Source organism: Pipistrellus kuhlii, unplaced genomic scaffold, assembly GCF_014108245.1.
Source record: "Pipistrellus kuhlii isolate mPipKuh1 unplaced genomic scaffold, mPipKuh1.p scaffold_m20_p_13, whole genome shotgun sequence".
Taxonomy (NCBI): domain Eukaryota; kingdom Metazoa; phylum Chordata; class Mammalia; order Chiroptera; family Vespertilionidae; genus Pipistrellus; species Pipistrellus kuhlii.
Genome location: NW_023425438.1, coordinates 31,388,909 through 31,404,917, shown reverse-complemented (window position 1 = coordinate 31,404,917; position 16,009 = coordinate 31,388,909). Strand labels below are relative to the sequence as shown.

The 16,009-nt window shown below is 36.1% G+C and overlaps 1 protein-coding gene across 4 annotated transcripts in view; it reads left to right on the top strand.

Moving 5' to 3' along the window:
• PELI1 (pellino E3 ubiquitin protein ligase 1) overlaps positions 1–16,009 on the top strand; it is a 49,695-nt gene that overhangs the window by 3,482 nt on the left and 30,204 nt on the right. The window contains exon 1 of one of the 4 annotated variants that reach the window (XM_036435505.2): positions 14,193–14,325. The exons of the other annotated variants lie outside the window; for them this stretch is intronic. The gene's annotated coding sequence lies outside the window, so the exon portion shown is untranslated. Of the gene's footprint in view, positions 1–14,192; positions 14,326–16,009 lie in introns of those variants that run through there. 4 annotated transcript variants of the gene reach the window in all.

Here is a 16,009-nt window from a genome sequence, read left to right as displayed (position 1 = left end):
TGTTGTTGTTGAGTGAATTTGCAAGTAATTCAGAGAAAGCACAAGATTTCTTGAGTGTATGTCAGGAAATTTCTGCTGCCCCTCCCCCCCTTTTAAATAGAAATAAGTAATGGAAACAGGAACATCTGATTGGAGCCTTTAAATTAACATGGCCTTCTTCAGAAATGAAACTTAGAGGAAAAGAACTTCATCAGGTAATTGAAGAGAAATGAATTATAAATAAGTCTAAGAAGACCTGATTCTTTTTTTCAGAATATTGTACAAGATGTTTTAGTTTTTTGAGTTTTTCTCCCCCACAATAAACTCTAAGAAAAAATAGGGTTCTACATAGTAGTTCTTGTATCATCCCTGTAATACTTTTATACATCTTAAAATACCATTTACAGGAAAGTAGATTATGTTTCTGGTGCCTATAAGTGGAACCATCCTGACATTGATCATCCCCCAGTTAATCTTGACCATTCATAGTGAGTGTGTTTTTAAGTTTTTAATTCAATACACATGTAACTTATTTCCTTTTCAAAAAACTGTTATTGCTGGGTTTTATTTTATAATCAATCTCTAGGGATGTTACTAATTCTGCAAATATGTGGTACCCCCAGTTTTGTTTTTTTGTTTTTTTTGCTACAATTTGTTTCCCCCCTCTAAATTGTAAAATAAGCTAAGAAACGTTTCAACGTACTTGACAAGATGGTAGTCAATAATTTATTATTCTAAACTTCAGCTCAATTTAAACATAAAGGTATATATTGAATCTGGAGATAAAAGCACACTTATTTTGAAGAAGACTAAAGAAAGCTAGCAAATAGATTACACCCTGGTACCAAATCTGATTGCTCGGTGGTGGCTGCCTGGAGTGTTAATGTTCAGTAAACTGGGGTTTCTAAGTCAGACTCAGCAGGAAAAGAGAAGATTTCGCTATTGGATGGGCGGTAGACTTTTGGCATTAATGCCACATACTCATTTGGTAAGTATTTATTGGATATCTTTTATGTGTCAGGCACTGGTCTAGATGCTGATATCACATAGACTAAAATCCCTGCCTTGTGGTGTTTATATTCTAATAACATACACAATAAATATAAGTAAAATATTTTTTAAGGGCAAATGACCTGGATTCTTCAAGAAATAAATAGTAAAAATAAGAGAGGGAGATGAAACTAAGATTGAAAGAGACTTAAAAGGCATATCCACCAAATGCAAATAGGGACTTTAGTAAGATTCTGCTTTTCGCAAACTAAGTTGGGGAATTAGGATATTGACTGGATATCGCAAACTAAGTTGGGGAATTAGGATATTGACTGGATATTTGATGATGGAATTGTAAAGTTTTTAAGATTTGACAATGTTTTACAGTTTTCAAACAGAGTCTTTACCTTTAGAGATATAATATACTTATGAATTAAACTATGATGGCAAGATTTTTGCTTTAAAATAATTTCAAGGGGAAAGTATCAGAAACAAGATTGGCCATATTATTGAAAATTGTTGAAGGTACATGATAGATATATGAGATTTCTAATGTTCTTTCTACTTTTGTGTATGTTTGAAAATTTTCTATAATGAACAGTTTTACACACGACGCATACACAAAAGTAAAATAGAGAAGGGGAAGAGAGGATATGTATATGGAATGGGAAGAGGATGCAGAAAAGACCTCATTGACAAGTTGATAGATATTTGAGTAAAAACCTGCAGAAGGTGCAGGCAATCTTGGGAAACACATTCCAGGCAGAGGGAACAGCAAGTACAATGGCCCTGAGACTGGAGCTTGACTGGAATGCAAGAAACTACAAGAAGAGCAGTGTGGCTGGGTTAGAGAGAGAGAGTGTAGTGGGAGATTAAGTCAGAAAGATAACAGGATGGTAGATGAGGACAGATTTTGTAGGGTAGGGCCCGGTTATCCATCCTTGCTTTGAAGTAAGGATATTTAATTTATACATCTATTTAAAGTAAGTCTACTTTATCACCCTTGAAGCTATACCTTATTTGAACAATACTAGATTATTTAAAATATTTTGGAACTTTTTTTTTAATTGACTTTAAACTAATTGCCACACATGAAAATAGCTCATTATTCTAAATACTTTATATTTGTTCCTTGTGTTTAAGGAAAAGGGGGAGTGGAGAAGGATTAACCACATGATATCTCATTTTACTTATCAGATATGACTCAGAAAGGATTTTGACAGAAAATAGGAAACAATTTCAAGCTATTTCTAAAAATCAGATCCACTCTGAGAAGACAGTGTTTCTAAAAATCAGATCTACCCATAGACTGAAAAGGAGTTTTAATGTTTGGGATAATTGTAGCATTATTTAGAATAAGTATATAACCTATTGATTGATATGGAAGAGAAGATACTTAATCGGATACTTAATTTAAGTTCTATCTGATAAGATTAAAACATGTACACTTATACACAAGAAGACCATGCACATTTCTTAATACTTAAATACTCAAAACAGTTATACAGATAAGTTTCATTTATGTCATGCATCAAGACTGAAAAGGTGGCATTTGTAATGTAACGAAACTGCATAACTTCCTTGTTGGTATAATAGCCCTGGGGAACTGAAAGACTTGCACACCTGTAGCAAAATGAATTCTGGCTCTCAAATCTTGTATTTATGCTTCAGTTCTCAAGTTAGTAGTTGTTTCAAGAACATGCTGGTTTCCCATAAAGAACTATTTTAAAATCAATCTTTACTGTTAAAATAATAGAAAAACTGGGTCTCTTGCTCCAATGTTTGAAAGTGCCCCATACCCCCAAAAAATCATAAACATGGATTTTTTTTAAAATATATTTTATTGATATTTCACAGAGAGGAAAGGAGAGAGATAGAGAGCTAGAAACGTCGATGAGAGAGAAACACCGACCAGCTGCCTCCTGCACACCCCCTACCGGGGATGTGCCCACAACCAATGTACATGCCCTTGACCGGAATCGAACCTGGGACCTTTCAGTCCGCAGACCAAGGCTCTACCACTGAGCCAAACCGGCTTCAGCCATAAACATGAATTTTAAAAATCTCATGGGACAGTGTACATGTAGAGATTACTCATTTTGAATTATATTTTAGGAATTATTATTTTTTAATCCTCACCCAATGATATGTTTTTATTGCTTTTAGAAAGAGAGGAAGAGAAAGAAGCATCAACATGAGAGAGAATTATCGATGGATTGCCTCACAGTCATGTCCCTACCGGGGATCAAACCCACTGTCTTTTGGCATACAGGATGATGCTCCTCCAACCAGCTGAGCCACTCAGCCACGGCAGGGATTGTATCTTATAAGAATAAACTTTCTAATCTAAGAAACTAAACTTACCTGAATGATTTTTACTCTACTGATAACACTGAATAGGAAAACCATTTTTTTAGTTAATTGTGCATAACGAGAGGGCAGTGTTTTCATTTGTATTTTTAACCAATAATATGTAGAATTTAATGGAATTAAGTAAATTTTATTCTATAAGACATTGCATAAAGTGATCACTGAGAGCATAGGTGTATATAACTATATAAAGACTACTTTAACAAAGCTTCCCACTTGAAACATTTTTTCAGAAAATAGTTAGGTATCTAGTTCTTTAATTTACTCAGAGTTGTTATCCCTTTGGTACATACATATGTATATGACTATGTGTGTTTGTAGATAGATATTTAGACCCTTTCTCCATATATTCCACATATTGCCAGGATTGAGCTCTTGAGGCTGGATTATTTAATGTGCTTTAATCTCTAACCTATTAGCATAGAACACAAAACCCATGTTTAATTCCTGTGCTTTCCTTTAACTCTGGAAAGTCTTTAACAGGCTATCTTTGATTAATCTGGAAAACTAAAATGGCAGTTGTTCTTCACGAAGGACTTGGAAATTTTATGATTGTGACGATACTGATGTGTGGCTCACTTAGAAATAGCCTGTTGATTTGGGGGTAGGATTATGAATCTGGTTTTCATTTTCAATTTTGTGGAATAAATAACTTAGGATGGGGAGTGAAGAGATAGAAGGGAAGCAAGATAGTTGTATTATACATTCCTGCCTCTCACACTTCTGTCCCAGGTTCATCTCTTCATCACTCTGCCACTAGCTCTGTTCCTCTTCCATGGCCAGCTTAGCAGTGCCCATTGCTCTTCCACGGTACTTTCTACATTTGCTTGCCATTTTATAAACTTATAAACTAGGCTTGGAATGAATTAAAGCCCTAAAACAGTCATATGCAAAGGGCACTTTTCCTAATTTTGTCTTAACTGTGTAGCTTCTTTTTATCTTTTCCTGCCCTTATTATTGGTGTGTGCTCTAGGTGAAGAGATGGTGTATTCCATCCAGTCAGGCACCAATAACTGTGTGACCTATAGGATGCAATATTTTTTTAACTGAATAATGTCAAAAACAGCAATAAGCTCATTGATTTGAAATTCTCATGGCTTAACCCTGCATCTACCCAGAACCTATTCCTAAACCAGCAAAATTTGGTAGTGGAATTAACCACCATGGTGGAATTTCAAAAGCTGTTTTCACCTTTTAGTGTATGTTGTTTATTTTTTTTCCCAAAAATATGAAATAGGGTCCTCATCATCACTGTAATATTAGCTTACTTATAAATGGTCTTACAGATGAACTATGCCTGGACTTCTGTTGAGCATCTTTTTGACAGTCAAGAGGAAAGGACAGAAAGATTAGTAATGTGGTGAAGAAGTTTATAACTTCTCCTTCCTTCCATGGAATAAATCACAAGTTGATTGGCCCTGATCTTTTGCTAGTTGGTAGATGCTCATTGCAATGTACCAAAAGGAGCAAAAAGTAGTTAAGTTACAAAATTACAAAAATCCAAATTACAAAATGAATTAACTTTACCATTCATGAGCAATTCTGTTAAGTTCTGTTTAAAAATACTGACTGCTTCTAATTAGAAACCACAGTCCTATAGACAGGCTTCATGTAATTGAAAGCTTTTTAAATTTATGTAATACTTTACGGTAATTTTCATTTAAAATAGGATGATTCAGTTTCTAAACTAGTCCTATCAGTTCAAAGGAGCAATGAATTGTAAGGTCTGTGACTTCAGTAATAACAGGCTTTTTTTTTTTTTTTTTTTTTTTCCCAATCCATCTTTCACACTCATTCAACAAAAACAAAATCACTGTTTGCTAAAGCTTCTTTGTTGTGTCTCTTTTAGAAATAGCATGCCAATTGTTTGCATATAGTTCAGCTCTTATATACCAGTCTTTTAAGATTTAGCCATAATTTGCCTCCTGAAGCTGTCTTTCAAATGGCTTCCAGAAAGGATTTGCTAGGTTTCAGAACTGAGTAGGCTGTTAATGATTCAATATGCCCCCTCATTCTCCTCCCACTTCTTAAATTGAAAGCTGTTTCATGGCATCTAGGTGCCCTGAGTCATCATGGCTAAATGCTCAAGAAAAATGGTCACATTGAAAAACTCACCATGAAGTAAAATTGTCAGAAAACCATTTGAATCAGTGATCATTGATCACAAAGATACAACCTATAGGTTTGGGCTTTATTTAAAAATTTTAATGTACTTACAAGTACATGTAAGTCTTTATTATAGGACTTGTGAATTCTGAGGACTTGTTTACCTCCCAGTTAAATTTTAATTGGGTTGATTTTTATTATCCATTACATGAAAATGTTCTTTTAATTGATTTTATAGAGAGGAAGGAGAGAGAAAACATCTACATGTGAAAGAAACATCCATAGGTTGTCTCTCTTGTGCACCCCCACCAGGGATTGAACCCACAACCTGGATATGTGCCCTGACCTGGAATAGAACCTGCACCAGACCACCAGTTTCTAAATAATTGATAATATAAATATTCCATCTACAAAACGGAGATGGCCCTAGTTGGTTTGACTTAGTGGATAGAGTGTTGGCCTTCGGATTGGAAGGTTTCCGGTTTGATTCCAGTCAAGGGCACATGCTTGGGTTGAGGGCTTGATCCGTGCAGGAGGCAGCCAATCACATTGATGTTTCTCTCTCTCTTTCTCTCCCTCTTTCTTCCTCTCTAAAGTCAATAAAAATATATATTTTTAAAAACAACAGAGATGAGTCTGGCTCATGTGGCTCAGTGGTTAAATATCAACCTAGAACCCACAGGTCACCAGTTCGATTCCCGGTCAAGGCACATCCCAGGTTTCTGGCTCAATTCCCAGTAGTTGATGTGCAGCAGGCAGCCAATCGATGATGTTTCTCTCATCATTGCTTCTCTCTCTCTTTTTCCCTTCCTGTCTCTCTAAAAGAATAAATTAAAAATATATTTTTTTAAACCAGAGATGATAATATTTATCTCTGAAAAAATATCATTGGAAGTTAAAAATGAATATGTAAAGATCTTTGTAAAATGCCTGGCACCAATTATGATGAGAATGATTTGTCCTCAGCCTAGGACCTCCTTCCTGCATTTCACATTTAAAATTCCAACTGCCTGCTAGACATACTAACTAAAATTTTTCAAACTTACCGTGGTCAAAAAAAGACCTCTTTATTTTTCTTTCCTGATCTGTACATTCCTGTTGGAAGTTAATGTCTCACTTTCTACTTGCCCAAGTGAGGAACCTGTTGGTTCTGCATTGGTTTTCCAAGTACTGCTTTTCTCTGTCCTCACTTCTACCATCTTAGCTAAGTTAAGCTCTTTATAGTCTTTCATTTGATCCAGCTGGTATTAGCCTGCTCATGTTACTCATGTCGTCCTCCTTTTTCTCACATCCTCCATACTGCTTTCAAGCTTATTTTTCTAAAAATCCTTTTTAAAAAAACCAATATTTCTTGAACATCTACTATGTAAAGCAAGCATGTCAAACTCAAAGGCTAACATGGGCCAAATAAGTGAGCTTGACATGTTTGATGTAGAAGGTACTGTGCAGGCATTGAGTATACAATGAGAAAACAAAATAAGGCTATTTTTTTCCTAATGAAAATCCCTCATTAGGGATGGAGATAGATACTAAAAATTTATCAGGACAAGGTGCTATGAGAGAAAATAATAGGATTATATTGGTTGGTCAGAGAAAACAGTTCTTAACACTTGAATGCTTAAAGCTACTATCTCAAGAATGAGTTGGAGACAGCTAAGCAAAGAGCAGGGTAACATTGTTCCAGGCTGAGGTATAAGCCTTAGGTGGAGGAGTTGAGTATGTTTTAGAAGTGAAATGCTAGGACATAGGGATGGTCCAGACATCGAGGATGAGAAGGCAGTTTTAAGGCCTCCAGGTTTCTAGTATGAGCAATGACTGGGTTAATAGTGTTATATTTACTAAAACAGATAAGGTTAGGGGTAGGACAGGTTGGAGCAGAGGGTGGAATCATAAGTTTAGTTTGTCAAGTTAGAGAATGTGAAAAAATAAATGTAGTTACATCAGTCCTCTTTTTGGGTCCCCATTTCCTATTAGATCTGTTTCAAATTCTGTCTTGGCTTATAAAGTCCTTAATAATGCGACGTGTCACCCTAACTTTTCTAGCTGCTTCCTCACCTTCACTTCATTATTGTGCTTAAGGCACAATGAAATTCTTACTGTTTTCAAAAGAGTTTTGTTTAGTTTTTCGTTGTTTTTTTAGAATATTGTCGTTACTTTTTTTTTTTTAATGTGTTTTTATTGATTTTAGAGAGGAAGGGAGAGGGAAAGAAACATCAGTGATGAGAGAAAAATCATTGATTGATGGCCTTCTGCACATGCCCTACTGGGGATTGATGAGCACTGCATACTTGTTAATATTATTACTTATTATCTTAGGTTTACAAATACAAAAACTGAAGCTTACTGATGTTGGTCCAAGTCTCACAGCTATTAAATGACAGTGCCAAGAGACAAACATAGACAGTCTGACTCCAGAACTCTCTTAATCACTCTATTTTACTTTATTTCGACTAATAATTTATCTCATTTTCTTAGACAGACTCCATATTAATGGTCTCATTGTTATAAGAGTCTTGTAATTCATTATAGTGTGCATACCTGGTGGTTAAAATGAAGATCTCACTTCAGTATAATCTGGGAAACACAAGAATATACATCTTAATTCCATTTTATTATTTGTTCATTGTTCTCCCTTTCTTGTTAGCAGTTAAGTCATCAAAATTCCTAGAAAATGGAAGTACTACTTTTATATTACTCTTAAGTGTGATTTATGTACTCTGTTAAGTCTTACTTTCCTAAACATTTTCAGAATGACTTGAGGGCTCGGTATTAACATAGAGTGCCTAAAAGAAATATTTTTGATAAGTTTAACTACTACCTCTTTTAAAATTATATAATGATTTGTCCAAAGTCTAAGATGTTTCAATTTCCCAAAGAGTTTTTCTTTGAATTTGAATTCTATTAGCTGCTTTTCAAATAGGAACTTTGATTTTAGTATTTTGGTGTCTTTGTATTAGAGTCTGTATGTAGTTGAATCTGCTTAAGTTTATAAGATATTGTCTTTGACTCTCATTGAGGTCTTTAGTAAAAAAAGCACATCTGGTTACTATTTACAGCTTCTATAGATGACTCCCTCACCAACCCCATACTTCTTTTTTCCACTGTTGATTTTTTTTATTCTTACTCATTTGTAATATGTGTGTGTGTGTGTGTGTGTGTGTGTGTGTGTGTGTGTGTATATATATATATATATATATATATATATATATATATATATATATTCACTTTAAGGCAAAAGATATAAAGTCTTGTAGCATTTGAAATTAGCAGAGAGGAGTTCTTCAGAAAGAGTGAATTTGAAAAACCAGAATCATGTGAGGGAAGAATCTGTTTTTACCTTTTCTGGAACTGAATTCTATGACCTCGTATACTTACTTTTGTGGAAACAAATACACGTAAAATAGTATTTCTATCATAAGACTCTGTCGGTCTGTCAATAAAACTCCCCTCAAACTAGCTTAAGTGGGGAAAAAAGACATTGGTTTGTGTGAACTGGTCCAGGATAGATGTGGCTCCACCCAAGACTCAAACAATGTTACTAAGACTTCATTTCCGTACATTTCTTAGCACTGTTTTCTTAGTTTTGGCTTTATTCCTCAGCCCTACCTGAGCAAAAGATAACTTCAGTCCCTTTGGCCCCTAAATCCTCACAGTGTAATGTGTATCTGGAAAGAGTCCAGCAAGTCTCATCATCTCATTGGCCCATTCCCCTTGTAGGGAGAGGAATGTGAGGCTCTGACTGGGACTGAGCCTTATGCCCAACCATCAAGTTTGAGGATGTAATCAACTCTACCATATACTCTAAACCACATGTGTCAAACACAAGGCCTGCGGGCCAAATCCGTCCCGCCAGGCCTTGCAATGTGGCCCGCACCGCACTGTCATCACTGCACTCCGCTGCGTTTCCATCACAATGACAGTTTATGACTGTTCAGTAAACCATTCGGCCCGCGATTTAGGCTGGATTTTAGATTTTGGCCCCTTTTCTGATTGAGTTCGACACCCCTACGTCTAAACTATTCCCAAAAAGGAAGTGAAGATGCTATTATACCACAGAAAGGGTGACTGTTTTCTGGGCAGCAGAAAGTAGTTGTTCTTAACACATGATAGTGTTTTCCTTTTCCATTTTAAGGATTAGCACTTGTCTAGGAAAGAGCAGTTTGTATGCTTTGTTTGTTTAGTTTTGTTTTTTTTAAATATATTTTATTGATTTTTCACAGAGAGGAAGAGAGAGGGACAGAGTTAGAAACATTGATGAGAGAGAATCATCGATCAGTAAGTCTTACTTTCCTACCAGGGATGTGCCCGCAATCAATGTGCATGCCCTTGACTGGAATCTAACCTGGGACCCTTCAGTCTGCAGACTGACACTCTATCCACTGAGCCAAACCAGTTTCTGCGAAAAGTTAATTTTTACTAAAAAGAAAAATAAGATATCTCTTATGGGGTCTCTTCCTTTCCAACACCAAAAATATGAAATGAAGTAGAAAATGACACTTAGGGTTTAGTCTGATATAATCATTTAGATAGATCCTTCAATTTTTATGCCAATATATATGAATGAATTATTAAGAATTTGTCTTTTTAAGTATTAAGAATAGCAAAGAGACAAAATATTTTAATTTCTGTTTATTGAGGTATTATTTATATGAAAGAGAGTTCAAATTAGTTTGAACAAAGGAGGTCTGAATTTATGGTATTCTGAGCCTAGTATTTTTCATTGAATGTCAAGGGTGTACTAAAGTACTTGCATTTATATTTCTCTGTGAAAGATTGTTCTGACAGTAAGTTTAAGTCATTTTCACAATTTATTGCTGTCTAAAAATTTCCCTTGACTTCACATTTTGTTCTTAATATCTTGGTTTCTTTCTTCCACCTACACAATGTTGAAGGAAAGTGAAGCAAGAGTTGCAAAGTAACACAGTGAATTTGAGAACCCTGGCTTTTTCAAAAAAAAAACAAAAAACAAGATAAACCTTTATTATAAGATTGCTTTTTATTGATACAAAAAAAAAAAAAAAAGACAACACAACTTTTAGCAAATGTACAATAAGTGTGTGAATAACCTAATTGATTTAGTTAGAATGAATAGGAAGCAAAGGCAGCAGACTCTGGCCAGAGCGAAGTCTTGGGTCCCAGGTGGAGGAAAACCAGTGCTGGAAGCCAAGGGAAGGAAGGCCTATTGCATGAGTCTCTTCGTGCAACAGGCCTCTAGTATATATATGGCTAATATGCAAAGTGTCCCCTCAGGAGTTCCACCAGGAGATTGGGAGTTTGATTGCTTGCTATGACGTGTGCTGACAACCAGGTGGCAGCACAGAACGAAAGCCCTGATCATCAGCCAGGCTTAAGGACCCTACCTGTGCATCAATTTTGTGCACCAGGCCTCTAGTTTCATATAAATGGAATCATACATTATATAGTCCTTTCACGTAGCATGTTTTAAAGGTTTATCCATGTTGTAGCATGTGTCAGTATTTACTTGGCCAAAATTTTTTATGGCCAAGTAATATTTCATTGTATGGGTATATCACTTTTTGGCTTTTATGACTAATGTTCACTGTGAACATTTGTGCATAAGTCTTTTTGTAGACATGTTTTTATTACACCTGAGAGTGGAATACCTGGTCATATGATAACTTAGTGGAATGTTTGGTCATTTTGAGGGTCTGCGAAACTGTTTTTGCAAAGTGACTATACCATTTTACTTTCCTACCTCAAGATTCCAACTTTTCCACATCCTTGCCAACACTTGTTATTATCTGTCTTTTTTATTATACCCATCTTAGGGAGTGTGAAGTAATATCTCATTGTAGTTTTGATTTGCATTTTCCTAATGGCTAATTATGCTGAGTATCTTTTCATGTATTTATTGGCTATTTGTATTTCTTTTGGCAAAATCTCTGTTCATATCCTTCATCATTTTTTAATTTTATCATTTATATTTTATTGTTTAATTTTGAGGGTTCATTATATATTTGTATCTAAATATAGTTATATCTGTATCAGATGACTTGCAAATTTTTTTAATACTCACCTGAGGAGTATTTTTTTATTGATTTTAGAGAGAGAAACACCAATGTGAGAGAGAAATATCGATCCATTGCCTTCCTCATACACCCCAGCTGGGATCGAACCCAAAACCCCGGTATGTGCCCTGACCAGGGATCGAAGCCCCAATCTTTCAGTGCATGGGACGATGCTCCAACCAACTGAGCAACACTAGCCAGGACAGATGCAAATTTTCTTTTCATTCTTTTGGTTATGTATGGCAGTACTTTTCTTTTTACTTTTTAAAAATTTTATTTTCCCATTGTAGTATACATTCAATATTATTTTGTATTAGTTTTAGATGTACAGCATATTAGTTAGATAATCATAAACTTACAAAGTGTTTCTCCCAATTTTTCCGGTACCTATCTGGCATTGTATGTACTTACTACAATATTATTGACTCTATTCCCTATGCTGTTCTTTATATTCCAGTGACTATTTTGTAACCGCCAGTTTGTACTTAATCTCTGCACTGTTTTCACCTAGTTTCCCAACCTCCCTTCCCTCTGGCAACCATCAGTCTATTCTTTGTGAGTCTGTTTTTTTATTTTGTTCTCTAGATTCCACATGTAAGTGAAATCATATGATATTTGTCTTTCTCTGACTGGCTTATTTCACGTAGCATAATACCTTCTAGATCCATCCATACTGTCATTGGTGAGATATCTTGCTTTTTTATGACTGAGCAGTATTCCATTAAATATGTACCACAACGTTTTTACCCACTTGTCTATTGATGGGCATGCTATCTAATAAAAGTGTAGTATGCAAATTGTCCCCTCGAACGGGAGTTTGTCTGGGCTGGCCAGGGGAAAGGAGGGAAGCCCTGGCCAGCAGTGGATAGCCACTAGGAATCTTACCAGTGCACGAATTTCGCATACTGGGCCTCTAGTTGTAAATAACACTGCAATGAATATAGCAGTTCATATATTTTTTTGAATTACTGTTTTGTGTTTCTTTGGATATTTACTTAGGAATGGAATCACTGGGTCATAAGGAAATTGCATTTTTAACTTTTTAAGGAACTGCATACAGCTTTCCACAGGAGGATGTGGAGAAAAGGGTACCCTTGTGTACCAATCTTCATTTCCACCAACAGGGTACAAGGATTCCCTTTTCTCCAAATCTTCAACATTTGTTTGTTGATTTATTGATGATAATCATTCTGACAGATATAAGGTGATATCTCATTGTGGTTTTAATTTGCATTTCTCTAATGATTAGTGACTTTTAGCATTTTTACATATGTCTGTTGGTAATTTGTATGTCCTCTGTATGTCTGTTGGTCATCTGTATGTCCTCTTTGGAGAAGTATGTATTCAGGTCCTCTATGTGGCAATACTTTTGGTATTTAGATTTCTTTCTTTGGGTTAAGGCAATTTCTAGGTTAGCAAAGTCCACAAAGTGGGAGTGTGAACAGTCAATTCAGGGGGGCATGGCCTATCAGGTGAGCAGAAAGAAACAAATCTCCAAGATATGCCAATCATTGCTCTCATTTGTCTGATTTTCAGTTTTCTTTTTATGGTATAAAGTTGGAACAGCAGCCCAGCCAGCAAAGCTCAGTGGTTGAGTGTCAGCCTATGAACCAAGAGGCCATGGTTCAATTCCTGGTCAGGGCACAGGCCCTGGTTGCAGGCTCAATTCCCAGTAAGAGGCATGCAGGAGGCAGCCGATCAATGATTCTCTCTCATCATTGATGTTTCTGTTTCTCCTTTCTTCGGGGGTGGGGGTCGAGGGGTGGGGGAAGGAGTGGACGGACCATAAAAATACGTAGAATTGGCCGAAACCGGTTTGGCTCAGTGGTAGAGCGTCTGTCTGAGGACTGGAAGGTCCCGGGTTCGATTCCGGTCAAGGGCATGTACATTGGTTGCGGGCACATCCCCGGTAGGGGGTGTGCAGGAGGCAGCTGGTCGATGTTTCTCTCTCATCGATGTTTCTAGCTCTCTCTCTCCCTTCCTCTCTGTAAAAAATCAATAAAATATATATATATTTTAAAATATGCAGAATTGTAATCAACACACAGCAAAGAATAGAGCTAAAGGTGAAGATTTGGCCATCTCATGATAATACGTACTTACATAAAGCGAGATATAAGTTACTTGTTGGCTCACTGCTCTATTCTTTAGCATTAGTGGTATTGCCTCCAAAATAATGACACTAATGAAGAAATCAAAAAGATCTATTAACTCTACTACTTAGCCCCATGGCCTTCATCAAATAACTTAGCCTCCCTGGATATAGATTTTTTTTCTTATCTATAAAATGAGGGAATTGAAAGGAAAATTAAGCATGTTGAATAGGATATTCTTTAAGGTTCTTTCCAGCTTTAAAATGTGCTTACAGTAAAACCAGTGATTTTTTTCTTCTTCTTCCTGCCTTCAACAAGGAAGAATTAGGCATTGTTGGAAAATCTTAGGCTGCAATGTACTTTTTTTCAAAAGGATTGAAGTTAGTGGGTTGGGCAAGTAAAAACCTGGACACATGTAGTTAATTCAGGAAAGAATTATTGTAGAATAGCAAATGCCTTCTTTGTGAGTTTACCTTACGGATTAGAGGAACATGACCTTAGTATGACCAGTGAGGTGCAACTAAAGGATGAAGAATTTACACACCTGCTGTGGGTGTGGCTAGAAGCAAAGGGATTGTGAGGAATGAGTACTTCATTGCTTCCTTAGAAGTATTCAAAGATCATTAGAGAAGAAGCAAGCTCTAGGAGGTCACTTCTGTTGGTGAAATAAAAACCTAGGCTACAACTAAATAAGAAGAAAAATAGGACCATAAAAAAAAGATAAAGAGAAACAACTGAAAAGGCCTAGAAACTGTGAGGTAAGTGCTCTTTGTTTTGTTTTTTTCTGGAGTGATTTTTAAACATTTTTAGGGTATTGGAAGTTTAACATTGGTCCTTGACCTCAACTGAGATAATTGCCAGAAGTTCAGGCATTGTAAATGAAGACAAGGAAGTTTTAAGCCAAGCCAAATATGGAATAAGAGTAGGGGAAAGGTCATTTAGATTCAGGTTCATTTGTCCCATCAGCCAAGAAAGCTAAGTAAAGTTTTGGAGTTTTTTGGGGTTTTTTTTGTATTTAAATGGCCTCATGGTGTTATTAACCAGACATCATTGTAAATAAGGCACATGTGAAAAGCAAAAATAAAGTTCTTTATCAAAAAAAATCAGAATTCAGATTGGGAAAGAAACATTTAAAAATTTAATTCTAGCCCTTCTCTCTCTTATGAATATGGGTCTTTGTCCTATAAAAATAGTTCATCATACTTGGAAAATATAGAGTATTTTTGTTTGTAATGTCTTAGAGCTCTTTAAGAAAAATATATTTCCTCAGATTATTTTGTATAAACACAGAGCTTGATATACATAAGGAGTTTTTATACTCTTAATGCTCTCTCAATCATTAAAGTAGTTCATGATCATAGCATAAGAGCTATTGATAACTTGGTTGCCCTAAGAGCTGAGCAAGAAATACACTCCTACAGTTAATAAGGGAGTTCAATATGTTGGTCTAAAGAATGGCAAGTCCTTGGATTTTGTTGCAACATAGTCACAGCTACATTCTGCTTAGTGTGAGTATTGGACCAGTCATGTCCGGCTTCTTGAGCAGTTTCATCAGACTAGAATCACATGACCAAGGCAGGCTCACCAATTAGCAAAATCTTTAGATAGAACATGCCCAGATCATTTGTATAGATATCTTTCCTGGACTGGATGTATATCTATAATGGACAAAAGCAGGATACCTGAGCAAATTATGTTACCTACGTGGGCCTGCTGCCTACAGAACAAGCAAAAGAAACATGCAGGTTTACTGAAAAACAGATTCAGAGGATGTGGCACAGTTGTGGAATGCTGGGAAGAAACAGAATTAAACTTGGTGTAAGTAGAGGGCAGTTCATCTTGAGCCAAGGTGTTCAGTGACATGGTATTATTATGACTTAGGGCCAACAAAAGTGTTTTTATATAAGAGAATATTGGCCCTGCTCTTGCCATTTGGTTCAGTGGACAGAGCATTGGCCTGTGAACTGAAGGGTTCCGGGTTCGATTCCAGTCAAGGGCACATACCTTGGTTACAGGCTCCTCCCTGGACCAGTCCCTGATAGGGGCACATGCAAGAGGCAACCAATCCATGTGTTTCTCTCACATTGATATTTCTGTCTCTCTCTTCCACTCCCTAAAAATTAATGGAAAAATGTCATCGAGTGAGGATTTTAAAAAAAGAGAGAAAGAGAATATGGGCCCTAGACTCAAATTGAGTGTCAGTTAATGAGTGGGTAGTATAGATCAGCAATTTTTAACTGGTGTGCCAGAGAATTTAAGTCACTTTGCAGCAAAGAGGCTAGTTAATTACTATAATATTATTAATTTTTGGGTTATATTTAGCAAAATATACAATATTTTTTTGGTGTGCTTCAGAATTTTGTAATCAGTTTGTGTTCCATGAGATGAAAATGGTTGAAAGTCACTCAAACAGATGGTTTACATATACAACTTATTGAACAG